Source organism: Protopterus annectens, chromosome 11.part0, assembly GCF_019279795.1.
Source record: "Protopterus annectens isolate FY-2018-M chromosome 11.part0, PAN1.0, whole genome shotgun sequence".
In the NCBI taxonomy this organism is placed as follows: Eukaryota; Metazoa; Chordata; order Ceratodontiformes; family Protopteridae; genus Protopterus; species Protopterus annectens.
Window position 1 is genome coordinate 1371156686 of NC_056745.1, and position 16185 is coordinate 1371172870.

Consider the following 16185-nt stretch of genomic DNA (forward strand, 5'->3'; position numbering starts at 1 on the left):
GCCCAAAGCAGCCCGTGTAAGAGCCGTTTTAGCTGCAGAAATGTACTCAGTTGACAACTGAGTACGTTTCTGCAAAAAACACAATGGAGCCATGTCAGCTCCAAATAATGGGTGCATATGTGTCAGGCAGCATGCCAATGGCCAAATATGTGGCCATTGGCAAGGTACCCCGATGCAAATATGAGAAATATTTTTTTTTTTCGGCGATCGCCGGTGTTTAAACGCAGCGCAGCCCCGCGCAAACGGGCTGCGCTATATAAAACATAAAAATGAAGGTTATAAACCCACAAATGTGGGTTTTATGCAATACATGGATTTACAATGCAGGGACCAGCAGACCAAAAACAACATGGCCACCATTTAGTGGTTGCTAAGGGGGGAAGCTGAGTCTAAGACATGTAACTAAGCATCAGTAGGCAATCTGATGCAAATGAGTGTTAGGATACTGAATTCCACTGTCACATAGCAAATGAGCACATTCTGAGTAGTGTAAGAGTTACATAAGGGGGAGGAACAGAGTAGGAGATAGGTGACATCACAGGGGGGAATGGCAGAAAGAAATGCAGTTCATTGGAGGTCAGTGTTACATGACAGATGTCAGACACATATCATGGAAAGAGGAGTGCCACAAGATAAGCATGGGAAAGTCAAGAAATGGAAGGTGTACACTGTTGCCTACACCAAAGTTTCTTGCTGGGCGTGCATGCGCACGTGCGCGCGCCATGACACGCGAGTAGGACAGTGTGCGTGCGTGTAAGGCAGACTGAGCATGTGGGAGCCTGTTGGTAGATGTTTAACACTGTTTGCGCGCATTTTAACCTGAATAAGCAGATTCTGAACCGTGTAAGCATGTGTGCGCGCGTGTAAGCCACTGTGAGCGCGTTTCTGCTGGTATGCACGCTGCTCCCCCCTGAGGAAACAGAAAGGAAAAAGGAAGCAACAGAATTCGTAGGAAGCTAGCAGGGAATACTGCTGGAGCTAGCAGGTGAAAACAATTAGAAGCAGGCAATTACACAGGCAGAATAGTAGCCCAGCACTTAAAACTCTGCAAGCAGCAGTGCAGGATGTTTCTCTCAAGAGACACTGCAAGACAGGAGTAAGCTATTAGAAGTGAAAACTGAAAAAGCTGAACTCAGAACAGAAATGTTAGAGTATGCCATAGCTGTCATAATGAGACATAGGCGACTTGCTGAGGGTGGTGACAATGCAGATGGTGCCAGACAACCCACAGTGAGGAGACGGAGAAGAGTGTACAGGCCCAGGGTCACCTACCACAGGTTACATGAGCTGGAGATAGTAGAGCGTTATAGAGTGGACAGAGAGCTCCTGCAGCAAATAGTTGAGCTGTGCAGGCCACGCCTCACACACAGAACCAACAGAGGGGAACCCATCCCAGTGGAAACCAAGGTATGTGTTGGCCTAAGAATACTAGCAACAGGTACCTTCCAAAGACCAACTGGTGATATGATGGGAATATCACAGGCATCAGCCTTCAGGGTACTGCACCAGTTCCTGGATACCATGTCAGCACATGTCGGTGATCATGTATATTTCCCAATGCCCGTGAGGTATTGGCCAGCAATATGCGTCTCTTCCAGCAAATAGCGGAATACCCTGAGGTAGTGGGTGCAATAGACTGCACGCACATACGCATCAAAGCACCAGCCGGTGAGCGGGGTAGGGCCTACATTAACCGCAAGGGCTTCCCCTCCATCAACTGCCAGGTCGTGTGTGATGCCCAGGGCATAATAATGAATGCATGTGCTGGCTGCCCTGGGAGCTACCATGATTCCCACATCTGGCATTTGACGCAGCTGTACCAGACATTTGCCAATGGGGACATCCCACACGGACACCTAGTGGGGGATGCAGGTTATGCACTGGAGCCGTGGCTGATGACACCCATCAGAAACACACACACACCTGAACAGGAACGCCATAATGAGGCACACGCACAAACACGTAATGTAATAGAGCGTGTGTTTGGGCTGCTCAAGTCACGGTTCCGGTGTCTGGACACATCTGGTGGAGCCTTGCAGTACACACCAACTACATGTACCCAAATTGTCATGGTATGTGCTATGCTACATAATATGATCTTGCAAAAACAGCTTCAGCAGGACCAGCATAGGGCTGGGCCAAACAGCCCCCCACCATTGCCAAGGCCATCACAGGCAGAACGTGACTCGGAGGAGGAACAACCTGAGCCTGCCCCAGTAGGCAGAAGGAGGCGTGCCCAGTATGCCCTGGCCTTGGCAAAGAGGCAACGCATAGCACATACACTGGCTCAGTAGGAACCCTGGGAATGATACCTCCTCTGACTCACTCAAATAATAACAGGGATGCCTAAAATGACATGACCTGCTCACAAACATGTACAGGGAGTGTAATATGTGCATCCGACAGAGGCAGCCCTGCAGCACCACCTGAGGCATGAATGCCATGTGTTAAGTAATGTAACACCATGTACTATATGCACACCTGAGGACCCTGACTAACATCCTACCCTCACCAAGCATCATGCCACAATATGACAATGAGATGATCAATTGCAATAATTGGCTGAAGTATTGCAGTTAGTCAAAGGGGATCCAATGTGTGCCAGCCTGGGATGACATGCTGAGCATGACATGATGCTCCACCTGCTAGGACTGGCGTGCACCTATCAGTGCAGGCCATATGGATACTGGCAAAGGCTGTTGTTACCCACAGCGTGCCCTGAATAGGTAAGGCTCAAAACACAAACCTACCTCCATAGGTATCAGAAGGGATAAGAACCTAGATGTAATGCTACCCAATGCCAGAAGTCTAAACAGCAAGATGCATGCAGTCTAAACTCACCCAGTATGGAGAATGATGATATCTGTGCTGTAACAGAAAACTGGGTCAAGGCTCACAACAGCACCCTAACACTACCAGGTTACACCTCATACTGTGCTGTATATCCTCAAAACATGGAACAAGCTACAAAAGGAGGGTGACTAGCAATAATTGTCAAGGATAACCACACCCTCATGTTGGTACCACAACAAGAAGCAGCATGGACTAGCCATGGTCAAGTAACAGTGGCTAAAACTGCCTCCCAGTTTATAGCCTGCTACAGACTACCGTCCCAACACCAGGAACTGCACCTGGCCTATGTTGGAATACATGAATATATCAAGTTCTCCAAACCACATTATATTGGGTGACTGAAAATACCCAGACATAGACTGGGAGCATTATACTAGCCCCAACACTGTAGGACAAAAGTTCATAGAATCCATAAACCAAAATGCCCAGGAACAACGTACCACTTCCACAAGAGGGGTAAGCATACTGGATGTGATAATCAGCAACATGGGTACTGGATGGCAAGATGAGAAGTGTATTGCTCACTGGTAAGACCAGACCATAGAGTAATCACACAGGATATACACATCCTGACCACAGTCCCTGGCCAGAAAACCACAGTGAAAAACATGTGTAAAGCAATATTTGCACTCCTCCAAACTGATGTGGAATCAATTAAAGGCCCTGTGCAGGTGCAAAATATGGGCCACACCTCAGAACCTGTTATACAGGCATTCCATGAACACTGCCAGGAATGCTTGGATTATGCAATCCTAAATTAAAACAAGACACAATGCCATACACGCAGGCATATGGCATGGTGGACTCCAGCCATTACCAAACCATGCAAGAGAATGAGGAAGCTACTACATGATAGAGCAAACATAAAAAGAGAAGTAATCACTGATCAGTAGTATGGCAATAAAATATGTCCACACATACAATCCACTAAGGCCAGCTACAAGTTGAATCTGTGAATCTTGAGGCAATGTTGCACCTGCCCCAAGTACACAGACAACCCTCAACTCCCCCCAAAAAATACAAATATATGTGAGAGATGCAACCATTTATCCAAACTGGAGGCTGAGCTCCCTCAACTCAGTACTCCCAAAACTAGTCAGGAGGAGAAGGTAACCACACACACCACAAACCCAGTCCCACATAGACGTATCACAACTGCAAACCAAAGACATAAACAGAGAAAAACATTCCCGGAGGCCCGAATTACAAACACACCACACCAACAGATGCCTCCAAAGCAGACACCCAATCAAACAACCTCCAAACATAGCACATGCAAAACATAGTACACAAAGCTGGTGTGCCAAACAGTCACAGGCCAGAAGGAGAAACAACATGCCTGATACAGTTGTAAAAGGTGACTCCATAGTGAGACACTCTGCTGTCCCGCACACCAGACTGAACAAGGGAAAGGGTACAGTAAGCTGCCTGTAGGCAGCTACAATAACGCCACATAACACAAGTATGCAGGTCACCCCAAAGCAAGTAGAAATATGATGCAGTCATAGTCCATGCTGGTGTGAATGACCTGAGATGTACCTCCCCGGACTACATGAAAAGAGACATAGATGAGCTCTCCGATTATGTAGTCCAGGCCGGTATGACACTGACTGTTTGCAGCATCCTACCCTCACCAAGAATGATGCCACAGTACAAACACAGAATGATCAGTTATAACAAGTGGCACAATTACTGGTGTCATTCCAAGGGAATCCAATGTCTGTCTGCTTGGGATGTCATGCTTGACAAGCCACGCAGCTGTTCCAGTGATGGCTTGCACCTGTTACCCCTGGGCGTCTGGATATTGGATAAGGCTTTTGCCACCTCCATAGAGCCTTTCGTAGGCAAGGCTGAAAAGACTAACCCACCACCCTAGAAAACATAAGTGGAAAGAAACATAAAGGTAATGCTGACCAATGCCAGATGTGTAAACCTCAATATGCATGCTCCCGAGGCCCTCCACAGTATGGAGAACATCGATGTCTGTGCAGTGACAGAAACCTGCTGCAAGCCTCCTGACAGCACACCAGCACTACCAGGTTATACCACATATCATGCGTTATGGCCCCAAAACCTGGAACAAAACATAAAAGGAGGGTGAGTATCCATATTCAGCACAGACACCCATACGTCCAGGTAACTGACAATGCACAAGACATTGGAGTCCACCCATGTGCAACTAACCGTAGGCAAGACTGCTGTACAGTCTGTAGCATGCTACAGAACACACTCTCACACACAGGAACCCCACCCAGCCATCCTGAAGACACTGGACAGTATGAATGTCCCACCAAATACCAAACAAGGTACTCACAAATTACCACATAGGTGGTAAACCATTATGTATGGAAGGAGTAATCAGGGACCTAGGGACACAAGTGGACAGTAACCTGTTATGTGACACTCACATTGCCAATGTGGCTAGGAAGACTGTCTATATTGGACACCGTATCATGAAAGGATTCACATCTATGTCAACAGAGGTCATTGTGCCCCTATACTGTTCTCTTATCAGACCCATAATCTAGTACAATGCCTCATTTGGGATGTACCTTACCTGACACCTGCAGCAGTTAGAAAGACCTCAAAGGTACCTCACCAAGAGGTTAAAGGGTCTTAAATATATGTCATATGCTCAGATATATATTGGAACAACTAGTAAGCTGACAAGTCATTCAGTAACCTGTTAGAAAACTGGTTTGTTGGTTCCACTTTTTAATGAAATAAACATACTCTGTCTCCCAGTGTGGATGGCTTTTTAGTGAAGAATTTGTACTCTGAAGATGCCCTATATGATTGTGGGTGAAAGCGCTTAGTACGGAGAATTGTTGTCGCATTATTGTATTTTTTATTTATATGTCATATGCTGCCTGGCTGTAGACACCCCAGCTGAATGCAGTCACATACTGCCTACACAGAGGCATTGTATGTCTGTTGTACAAGGCCATGTCCAACACAGGAGTAATAGACATGCTCCACCCCAGAAAACTCAAAGCCATCAGAGCTGTGAGAGTGAGAGATGTCAACCTCAACACATAATGAAATAGGGTGTGCTGGAGGGACAGATACATAACCCAGAGGCTCCCCACACCCTGGAACAGACTCCCACTCCATGTTAGGCAGAGCCTCTCACTGACACTCTTCAACAGGAATCTTGCCAAGTGGATGGATGATCGTAGATTTACACTGCGGGTCTTCACTGTGTCACGTCCAGACAGAGGCACAGCAAAGCAAATCATAAATGGCCATAATATTCACATAGCAAGGGGTGGCGAAAGCCACACACACTCTGGCTAGGCTTACAAATGCCCTAGGGTGGATAGCCTAGTATGAACCTATGAACCTATGAAGATACAAATTGTACAGGACACTAAGGATAATCCCAAGGCTTCCTCAACTGATGGTAGGAACCGTGTTGGGAATTCACAGATATGCTCTGAATCACACAAATATTACACACAACATACCAAACACACACACATATTGCCAACATACATCCTGACAGGTGCAGTGCAAACCCCCCCTCCCCGAATGCAAAATATCTATCCCAATAGACTGGGAGTGGGAGTCTGTTCCAGGGTGTGGGGCGCCTCTGGGTTATGTATCTGTCCCTCCAGCACATCCTATTTCATTATGTGTTGAGGTTGGCATTGCAGATGCTGAGGTAACAGCCAGCATCTACAAAGCAAAACACACAGCAGCAATGGTATGAGATGGTGTCCTGGGCTGAGTCCAACATGGACTCCAAGAAGAATGGAATGCCAAATCACACTACTGCTCAATGTCAGCCTTACCACAGGATATGTACCCAAAGAGCAGTGTACAACAACAGTGGTCATTCTCAACAAAGGTGTTGCCTGAATGGGTACTGAAAACTACCACCCCAGAATCCTGAGAAGCTTGGTCTGCACAGCTATGGAAAGGATCAGCATGTACCGCAGACATAAAGATATTGGGGACCTACTGACACCGGACCCTACCCAGTGTGGCTTTCTTAAGTGCAGATCCTGTCCCTAAACATGTTTGACTTATTTGAAACAGTCATTAACGTCATTGATGAGGGCAATGTGGTCCACACAGCGTAGCTGGACCTTGCAAAGGCTTCCATACAATACCCTACGTGTTCATTATAGATATTCTCACCAGCTTAAATATAAACCCCTATGTCAGTAGAGGGGTTGCAAACCAGACCAAGGACAGAACTGACATGGTCAGACATGCTGCAGCCATGTCAGACTACAAACCAGATATAACTGGCATCCCACAAGGCTTGGTCCTGGGACCTCCCTCGTTTGGTATATATGTCCCATAGGTACAGGCCAACATGGAAGGACTGTGTCTGAACATGTTTGCAGAGGACTACAAACTGCCCACCATATCTGACCCTCCAGCTGACACAAGCATCCCACAAAAGGGCCACATAGAAACAGACAACTGGTGCCATAGCCATGTCAGCAAGCTAATTGCAGAAAAGTGTATAGTCAACCCCCGTGGATATACAGTAAGTGCCCACCAATTACCACATCGGTGTTAACCCATTACGTACTTAACATGTAATGAGAGACCTGGGGACACAAGGTGATAGATATCCTGCATTGGACAAACATGTGGCTGTAGTGTTTACAGAAACATACCATATACCCACCTAATCATGAAGGTTGTCAGATCTAGATAAGGGGAGGTCATTGTGGCTCTGCAGTCATCCTTCATCAGCGTTACAATTGACTACAATAGCCCCTGTGGGATGTACCTCAGCAGACATCTCCATCAACTGTAAAGTCCCCAACAGTACCTCACCAGGAGTATCAAAGAACTTGAACAGATGCCATGTGTTTCCTGATTAAACAAACTGCAGCTACACACACTGCCATACTGCCCACCCAGAGGCAAGCTGTGCCTGATGTATAAAGCCATGTCCAAGATGGAATCAATAAACATGCTGCACCTTGTACAATCTGAATGGCAGTGAGCTATGCACATGAGAGACCTGAACCCCAGCACTGACATACATAGGACAAGCTGTACTTCATGATCCATAACACAGAAGCCACCCCCACTCATGAGTATCACTGTTATGTCACAGGTAGACGGAGGCACAGTATACTAACCATGACATATGTCATGGCAAACTCCACTTACAATGTGTGTCGAAGGACAAACACACTCTCCGACTAGCATTAGAAATGGCCTAGGGCACATCGCTAGTGTTTGCAAAATGTACACCTATGTTGTGGAATACACTACCAATGTTGGACAAGCCTGGTTTAAGTAGTTCATATCTGAACATAATGCAACATGGTCAGATGTGCACAACTGGCCCCTAACCAGGCTGTTGTGCTCACTATGGAAATGTAAAGCAGTGATAGGACTAAAGCCCAGGATACTGTCCACCACAGTGAAAGTACTGAACCAGTACACTACACGGTACTACAGTGTTAGGTCAGTATGAAAGGATGTTGACAACTGTATGCAAAGTATCCCATGCAAACCCTGCAGGCACAGTATAATCCCTGTTGTGTTCACACACAAAGCAGTTGGACAGTAACTACACAACATGACACATAACACACAACCATAAACGGGAGATATTTGTTGAAGTTCACACTCATCCACAAATGTGGTGGGCTGCAGAGTTCAACATATGGAAAGCTCACACTGGGCATGCTCGCACACTTTGATAAATGAGACATATGTCAGACAACATGCCATGGGAAGGCTGAACTGGGCATGCTCACACACTTAGGACAAATCTCAGTTTAGCAGTTGGCCACACATATCTGGTATTTGTACGTGTTATTCCAGGAACCAACCACATTACAGCAATCTGCCCAGTGCACACAGTTAAATGACTACAGAGACATACGTGATATAGTGGATCCCTCCCATATGCAAACATCTTTCACAGATACACAAGTTGTTCATACAAACAGGGAATGCTATGGCAATAAAGACCTGCAAACAGTCTAAACACTGATGATGTCAGCACCCTATAAGTACAGCAGGAGAAGGGAAACCTCCCAGTAATGCGAATAGCGCACTCTGCTAATGCGTCCGTCTCGAGTGTCATAACATAGTTAGGTAGGGGTTTGAATCCTGCAAATGCTCAGTGTGTGTGTGGAGGGGGTTAGTGTGTGTGCAAGTCTGTATGAAAGAAATGTCCCTTTTGGCAACTAGGAGAACACACTACAGGATGCACATTCCCCTTTCTAAACACTGATGATGTCAGCACCCACCCTATAAGTACAGCAGGAGAAGGGAAACCTCCCAGTAATGCGAATAGCGCGCACTGCTAATGCGTCCGTCTTGAGTGTCATAACATAGTTAGGTAGGGGTTTGAATCCTGCAAATAGCAAGTGTGTGTGGGAGAGGGTGAAAGTAGTGTGTGTGCAATTACATGTGTGAGAGAACTGACCCTTTTGCCAACCAGTACAACACACCAGCTGCTGCATATTCCAATCCCTACACAGAGATGTTGTCAGCACCCTACAAGTACAGCGAAAGAGGGCAAATCTCCCAGTAATGCAAATAGCATGCTCTGCTACTGTGTCTCTCACTACTGTCATAGCACAGTTAGTTATGGCATTAGATTCCAGACATGCCACATGTGTTTTTGTCACACAGAATGCCCATGTGTGTGGGTTGTTGTTCACAATAATGCATGACATCGATTAAACCAGTAATGGCAATGGACACAGATGATGTATGTGTGTGTCAAATACACATATGTACCTGTGACCTTCTATAGTTACCATGTCTGACGCCTGCCACATGTGAATACATGGTATTTGCACTGGATAACATTATGACTGTGGTCTTCTGTGCGGGTGCTCCATGTGGTATGTATATATACAGTGTGATATGTAGATGGTATCAACCTAACAGCGAGGGATACACATCTGGTCTGCGGCATATAGTCTACATGTTGTTGATGAACAGGTGCTGCATGTTTTCACCTGTTGTGGGAGTGGTAACAAGTTGTTCCATAGCAATGCAGTGACTACATGCTAGGAACCTTTCAGCTAGGGTATTGTAGCTACAGTAATTCATCAGCATTCAGTAATACGTCAGCACTCCTGGTGAGGGTACGATGCCAACCAAGGTCAGGGTCATACCAGCCTGTGCCACATGCTCAGAGAGCCCTTCCATGTTCCCTATCATGTAGTCCAGGGAGGTACATCACAGGTCAGCCATAGTGGCATGGACAATAACTGAGTCATATGTGTCCATGCCTCTGACTGACCTGTATGCTTGTGTTATGTGGTGGACCATAGTGCCCCACGGGCATATCACTGTGACCTTCACCTTGTCCAGCCTGGTGAGCGTGACCTCACTGTACCGGACAATAAAGGTACCTAACACAACTGTAGCAGGTGTGTTGTCTAGCCGTACAGGCTGTGACTGTTTGGCACACAGGATTTGTGTGCTATGTGTTATGCGTGATGTGTTCTGGCATAACGTATGCCTGTGTGCCAGCTGCAGAGGTGTCTGCCGCTCAGGCAGGATGCTATTCTTAGGCTCCACGAATGACCCAGTGTGTTCACGTGCTTGTATTGCTGTCAGTGTAGGTCTACATCAGACTGGTATTGTAGTCACTGTAGTATTTCATGCCACCTGACAGGTTATGCCAGTACTGGGTTCAGAGTGCTTAGTCCCCAGTTTGGCTATGTGGTTCCATCTCATACATGTGTTGTACGTCCACCACATGATCCACATATTCCACAACTGTACCATAGAGGTGACTGACAACTGACCTTTGCACATGCTACCATAGTATTGTGATTGCCATGGTGATTAACAGCACATAGGGCCAATGGGGAACAAGGTACATAGGTTCATAGGTTCATACTAGGCTATCTGCCCTAGGGCATTTATAAACCTAGCCAGAATGCGTTTGGCTGTCGCCATCCATTGTAAATTTATCTTGCTATGCCATTTTTCGAGGTTAGTATACTGTGCCTCTGTCTAACAGTGACACAGAAGTGATACCCAGGGTAAACCTACGATGTCCCATCCACTCATCAAGATTCCTCTTGAAGAGAGTCAATGAGGGACTCTGCCTAACCTGGACTGGGATTTTATTCCAGAGTGAAGTGAGCCTCTGGGTTATGAATCTGTCCCTCCAGCATGTCCTATTTATTTCAGTGCAGAGGTTCAAGTCTCTCAAGCGTGTAGCTCGATGGGATTTGGATATTCTGAGGTGCAGCATGACCATTAATTCCGGGCTTGACATGGCTTTATATGTCAGGCACAGATACAGATCACCTCTGAGCAGGCGGTATGCCACTGAGTAGAGCTGGAGTTTCTTTAACCGGTCAGCATATGGCATCTGTTTGAGCCCTTTGATCCTCTTGGTGAGGTACTTTTGGGGTCTTTCCAGTTGCTGCAGGTGTCTGGTAAGGTACATCCCAACAGGGGCATTGTACTCAATTATGGGCCTGATGAGGGATGAGTAAAGAGGCACAATGTCCTCCCCTGATCTAGATGTGAATCCCTTCATGATGAGGTGGGCTGTATAAAATGTTTTTCTAACCACTTTGGCCACGTGGTTGTCAAATGAGAGATTGCTATCAACTTGGGTCCCCAGGTCCCTAATTACTTCTTCTGTACTTCATGGATTACCACCTATGTGGTACTTTGTGGGCACTTTGTTTTTGCCAAAGGGGATGACTATACACTTTTTGGCATTCAGCTTGAGGCCATGGCTCTGGCACAAGTTGTCTGTTTCTATGAGGCCCTTTTGGAGGATGCTTGTGTCGGCTGGAGAGTCGATTATGGCGGCCAGTTTGCAGTCATCTGCGAATTTGGTCAGCCACAGTCCTTCCGTGTTGACCTGTACCTCCGATAAATATATACCGAACAAGAGAGGTCCCAGGACTGAGCCTTGTGGGACACCACTTGTAACTGGTTTGGAGTCTGGCATGGCTCCAGCAATTCTAACCATGTGGGTTCTGTCCTTGAGCCAGTGTGCAATCCATCTAGTGACATAGGGGTTTATATTTAAGCTGGTGAGCTTCTCTATAATGCCCGAGTGGGGTATTGTATCGAAGGCTTTTGCGAGGTCCAGGTAGGCTGTGTGGACCACCTTCCCCTCGTCAATGGCCTTGGTGACTGTTTCAATGAAATCAACCAGGTTTGAGAGGCAGGATCTGCCCTTAACAAAGCCAAACTGGGTATGATCCAGTGTCTGTAGGTCGCCAATATCTTTATTTATGAGGTCCATGATGATCCTTTCCATAGCTTTGCAGACCAAGCTAGTCAGGCTTATGGGGCGATAGTGTCCAGGATCCGTTGAGGCACCACCTTTCTGTAGAGGGACCACTGTTGCTGTACGCCACTCTTTGGCCACATATCCTGTAGTAAGGCTGGGATTGAACAGTAGTGTTATGTTTGGGTGTAGCTCTCCTTGGAGTTCATGTAGGACACAGCCCGGGACACTGTCTGGTCCCATTGATGCAGTGTTTATTGCTTTGCAGAGGGCGGCTCTTACCTGAGCATCTGAGATGTCAGGGGGGCAGCACTCTGCTGGGATAAATATTTGCCCTTTCGGTGTGGAGGGGGGGGGAGTTTGCGCTGAACCTGTCAGCTAGGATGTTGGCAATGTCTGTGGGTTTGGTGTTTCTATTGACATTTTGGACTACCTCTGAGCAGATCTGGGAATTACCACCCAGGTTCCTAACATAACTAAAGAAAGCCTTGTGATTATCCTTAGTGTCCTGTGCAATTTTCTCTCGAAGCTGGCCTTAGACAATCTTATGAGTGCCCGTAGTTTTTTGCTAATACTGATCAGTGATGCCTTCCCTTTTTGGGATTTAGCTGTATCATTTAGTAGCTTCCTCCTTCTATTGTATAGTTTGTTTATGGTTGGACATCTGCCTTTGGAGGATTGGGTCTTGGTTTTATTCGGGATCGCATGATCCATGCATTCCTGAAGGTGTCCATAGAATGCGTTTATAGAGGAATCTGCGGTCTGGTCTGTATTTTCCACAGGCCCGGGGGCTTTGAAGGTTTCCACCTCAGTTTTGAGGAGTGTGAATTTGCTTTAGAGAAGTTGTTCATTGTGGTTTTCTGGGCAGGGGGTGGGGTCGGGATGTGAATATCCAGTGAGATTAGTTTATGGTCTGATCTTACCAGTGAGGGATACACTTCTGGTCTGGAGCATAGAGTCCCCATGTTGGTGATGATCAGGTCCAGTATGTTTTCCCTTCTTGTGGGAGTGGTAACAAGTTGTTCCATAGCATTTGAGTTCATATATTCTAGGAATCTTTGGGCTAGGGTGTTGGAGCTAGAGTCATGCTCCCAGTCTATGTTTGGGTAGTTGAAGTCACCCAGTATAATGGTGTTTGGAGAGACCTTCATATTTTCCACTGTTCTCAGGAAGGCCGAGGTTTTTTTGGGTTTGGGAGGGTGGTCTGTAGCAGGCTATAACCTGGAAGGCAGTTTTACCTATTGTTAGTTGCACATGGATAGTCTCTGATGCTTGGTGCTTTGCCACCAACCTGGAGGTGTGGGTATCTTTGATGAATATCAATACTCCCCCTCCTTTTGTGGTTTGGTCCATGTTTTGGGGCTGAAAAGCATGGTATGAGGTATAACCTGGTAGTGCTGGGGTGCTCTCAGTAGCCCTGAACCAGGTATCTGTTACTGCACAGATATCGATGTTCTCCATGCTAAGGAGAGTTTCGAGTGCATGCATCTTGAGGTTTAGACTTCTGGCGTTGAGTAGCATTACACTTAGTGTCTTATCCCTTGTGATACCTATGAAGGTGGGTTTGTCATTTGAGCCTTGCCTAACAAAGGCACTATGGGGGTAACAAGAGCCTTTGCCAATATCCGAAATCCCAGGGGTGACAGGTGCAAGCTGTCCCTAGCAAAGCAGGTGGTTCAACAGAAGATGAGTATGTGAGGGTGTAGTGCCTGTGATTAGTTAGCAGTGGCATATATGACTGCTCACGTGGACAAATGCCAGGTAAGTCGTATGCAATGTGTCACAGGCAACGTACATGTGAACAGGACAAACAGTGACGTTCTGTCAAGTGAGACATGGACATACATATAGTAAGCTATGCAGATGTCACTAGGAGTCCACAGAAGCTCTGTAACTATGCATTGCAGGTGGGATCAGTTTTCCAGGGTAATTGCAAGCAAACATGCATGCAAACAAAGCTACAGTAAGCAGGGCTGCATGTAGTACATTGTACAACAAACAAGCTGTACCACTTCCAGTAGGTAACACTGCAAATATGCAGGCACTATGCACATGTACATGGAAATACACAGGTCAGATGGCTAGGGTCCAGTCTCAGCACACACAAGTGTACAGACCATGTACCGTCAGGATGTACAATAACTGGATGGAAACCCATGTGCTCATACCTGCAGTAATACACATGTCAAATAACAGACACTGAGCCTTCACTCAGTGGTTCCATACTTAGTAGGATGTATGCTACCTGGCCTGCCACCACAGTATCCCTGACATGTATGGGGACTCTCCCTCCTGTGACAGTTAGTTTTGTGTGTTGGGGCTGTCTAGCATGGTATGAGATGTGAGCTTGCAGTGCTAGGGTGCTCCTGTGTGTCCTGTACCAGTCGTGTAGTACTGCACACATATCAACATCCTCAAACATCCGCATTGCAGAGTCCAGTGTGGGCAACATGCCACTTGCAGTTTACATGTCCATCATTGCGTATTAATACTTTCATTACCTTATCCCCTGTGCTACCTATGTATGTAGCCTTCTGTTGACATCCTTACCACCAGTATGCCAACATGTGCAGATGATACACTATGGTACTTACCATGGGTGTAGACAACAGTACATGACAATCATACCCTTACTGCATCAGGCATGCTGTGATATACCCACAATTATTTCAGCACACAGTACTGTTAACAACATGATACTATTACTACACGTCTATGTAGTCACCCTGTGCATCAGCAACATGTTAACCTGTACCTGCACTGATGTTAGAGATTGCAGGAGGTGGCACAGTTTCATCATATGCACAGGGTGTGAACTTGGTATGCCTGAGTCAGCCACCGATACCACGAATTGACATGTATGTGTATGTGTGTTGGTGAGGGACAGCAGTATAAGGTGGGGCAATGTTGATGCAGTGAGTGCGTGTATGTGGTAGCCCTAGGTGTTGTCAATTCGCATGTGTGTATGGATGCACACAGTTCCACCTCATGGCTGCCATATACTGGTGTTTGTGGACAGCCACAGACTGTACCTGCCAGGTCATACAGATCAGTGTCTCTGGCCACGGACACGGTACCTGTGCCTTGCAGGGGTGCTACGGACCATATCCGGTACCAACCCAGACTGGGTACTGTCATCAGAAGCAGGTGTTCGTTGACTGGACACAGATCCCTGTCGGGCCTGGCCAGAGCCACGTGCACGTGGTCTCCTGGGGCAGTCTGATGACAGCACAGACCCAGCATTGCTGGGGCTGCTACTGGCACTATGGGGGTGGCCGCGGCCCTGTTGTCGTCCACGACGACTGCCAGCTGCTGCTGTTGCTGGCATATGCCCACATTGACGCCTCAACCGTCCACCATCGCCCTGGCTCATGGACATGTAGTTGTGGAACCGGTCTAATATGTCCCCACAACGTCTGTCTATGACATCGGTGAAATTACGGATGGCAGCCGCAATGTCACGCATACTGTCAGTCATGGCTGTGCGACATGCTGTCAGCTCCCTCAGACCCTGTCTGGTGTACCATTCCATACGTGACTGTGCCTGCATGACAGCCCAAAACATAGCTGAGGTTGTAAGACCTCTGTGGGCATGTCTGACAGGGGCAGTACGCCCAAGGATGCTCCCACGAGAACCCCTGGACATCTGTCTGTGTGGTACCATCTCAGGGCCATGCCCATGGCTGCTGTGTGGGGAGGCATGTGCCACAGATACCACATTACCTTGGTCAATGCCCACTGTATGCTGTCCATCACCTAGGGACATTGGTGACAAAGGGTGTATTGGCAGGATAACTGTGCGCATTGATGGGGTTGACAGCTGTGTACTGTCAATCGGCTGACCAATGATGGACCCTGGCATACCTTCCTGTGCCATTACACAGATGTCATCATTATCAGTACCCATGGCACCTGATTCAGGTTCCCTGCTGCATGACACCAGAGCAGCACCAGAACCTGTAGGAGGGAAACAGGAAACACAATTTACAATGTCTACACAATATTACCAGTGATGCACACATCCACACATGCACAGGTCCAGACATGCACATGTGCACACATGCACAGGTGCACACATTCGCACGTGCACACATGCACAGGTGCACACATGCGCACATGCACACATG

General features: G+C 47.1%; 1 protein-coding gene across 3 annotated transcripts in view; it reads left to right on the forward strand.

The window, feature by feature from the left end:
* The window catches only part of LRGUK (leucine rich repeats and guanylate kinase domain containing), a 1953320-nt gene that overhangs the window by 1183854 nt on the left and 753281 nt on the right, over window positions 1-16185 (forward strand). The gene's annotated exons all lie outside the window — the stretch shown is intronic.